The following is a 2,242-nucleotide window of genomic DNA, read 5'->3' on the forward strand; positions in this document are numbered from 1 at the left end:
ATTCTTTAAATTGTTTTTTCGTCTTCACTAGAGAAACCCATCTAAACTCAGAATCTGATCATTTTGTGCACTTGTGCATATGATATAACACGGGTTTATATGATGGTAATTCTAAAGTTTGTGTATCCTTTGCATTGATTTTGATAACATTTTGAAATCCAAATTCGGCTGCCAAGATTTCATTAATGTTAATAACATAGTGGTTGCCTCCACTCAGTACTCTGTACTTGTAATTAGATGTTTTGGTTTTCAATTTACTTTGTACAATCGCCGCTAGCATATTGATATTGTAATGTTGTGGTTTCATTGGCAGCTTTAACCATAATGAAGCTAATTTTGTTGCCTGATGGTAACATTCTCAAAATTATAGACAGCAGAGCCATGAACCAAAGTTGATTACGATGCAGTTAACAGACAAATACCTTTTGCAAACCACATGGACAAAGCCAAAATCAGCTAGCTTCAGTTGTCCGGAACTGGCTCGGAGAACATTCTCAGGTTTTATATCCCGATGGACAACGCCCAACTCATGACAGTATTTAGTGACCATTATTAATTCCTTGATCAAGTTTGCTGCCTGATGCTCAGAGTAGCATCCAATCCTAGACATCTCGTCAGTGAGGCGTCCACCAGAGCATAACTCCATCACAAGATGCAAAGATTCTTCATCTTCATACACCGCTTGGAGTGTGACAACTTTAGGATGGCCTGACAGATGCTGCATAATCTCAATCTCCTTATACACATTTTCTTCAGTCTTTTTTGGGAGGGTCTTACAGGCCAGCTCTTCCCCAGTAGCTTTGCTCTTGCACATTCTCACCAGACCAAATCTGCCTCGTCCTAATTCGAGGCCCAGATCATAATCTTGTTCAATCTTTCGCTTCCTACCAGTCCGGGTAGAATCAAGAATACAGCCAACCTTTCTCTTGAATCCTCTTTCTGGTGAATTAGGTAAACAACCCCTTCTTGGAGGAGGAGGAGCAATGCAAGCTGCTGTAGGATGCAAATCTAAGAAACCCAATTCTTGACCCCTCATCTTTTCCATTATCAGCTTCCTCTGCTGTTGGAAAGAAAGGTGCAAGGCTAATGATGTGGAAGACTCGCCATTATTGCGTAGGCAAGCTGTGTTTTCTAAATTGGCACGGTCTACTGCTGCTCCTCTTTTCCGCTTCCTTGGCAATGAATCCATTTCAACTATGGACTCTGCCAAAAAAATTTAACTGTTAGCAGATGTGAGACTGCCATATGGCTAACATGCCAATACCCATGCGGACAGCGAGTTACATGACACCCTTTCAGATCACAAAAAGTTTGATGAAAAAGTTTGACACGTGTTTCTTACCACAGACACGTTATCAACTGCATGAACCAAGTTGGTCAAATGGGGCCCATTCATCAGACTACATGTGGAAGTTTTCCATTAATGTTTTATTTGGGATAAGTTTCAGCGAGAACCGGGATGACTTATTTTCATCTCCTTGCTAATCAATAAACTCTGTTAATGTTCGTTGAATCTTGAATTGTCCGTCGAATCTTAATTACATTTTTCCGAGAACAGAAGTTGTTGCTGCTGTCCGTCTGTTAAAGAGAAGACCGAGAAGCATCTGAGAGTGCGACCGTTATATTGACGGAAATACTGGCAATAACGGCGAGTCCGTTGGCTAATTAGGTAGGTATGCTGTGCATTATTTCCGAAATTTGTTCTCTGTAAATGGATGAATTTAGCAGGACGTGAAATCTTGATGGATTCTTTTTTATCATTTTAGATGGGAAGAGCTATTTCGGATGATAAAATGGCCAGTTCTAGCTCTGACAGAAAAGTGTCGACGGTAGCGGGGAAATCCGTCATGCTGCATGCCTTTTAGCTTTTAGCGTTTAGTGTTTCAGGTAATTTTTAATTGGCAAAATACGACTTATTTTTCATGGATCCCTTTTTCGCTATCGTTGGCCATAGGATACATGTAAGTCTGAAGCCCAGAGAAAGGCGAGAGCATGAGAGCATCTAGTTAGCACAGAAAGTAATCTCTCATCCTGAGACACACACACAGCTACCCATTTCTCTACCCATCGGACCTATTTGGCCCTGAATTTGTTGGATTTTGGTATGGGGTTGATACGAGGTCAAGATTGCTGGAAACTTCAGTTAATTTCATCAGAAATTGTTTCTCTTATAAATAATGGTCTATATTAGTATTCGATACAAAAAACAATGTTGGTCGTGGGTTCGATTCTCATTCACGTA

The 2,242-nt window shown here is 40.5% G+C and overlaps 1 pseudogene; it reads right to left on the minus strand.

The window, feature by feature from the left end:
* Positions 1-364: 364 nt before the first annotated feature.
* On the minus strand, positions 365-1,189 carry LOC149246385 (serine/threonine-protein kinase PEPKR2 pseudogene; annotated as a pseudogene).
* Between the last annotated feature and the right edge of the window lie 1,053 nt (positions 1,190-2,242).

The sequence above is a fragment of the Pinus tabuliformis genome, chromosome 7, assembly GCF_031772625.1.
Source record: "Pinus tabuliformis cultivar Carrire ecotype Pingquan chromosome 7, CPIR1, whole genome shotgun sequence".
NCBI lineage: Eukaryota > Viridiplantae > Streptophyta > Pinopsida > Pinales > Pinaceae > Pinus > Pinus tabuliformis.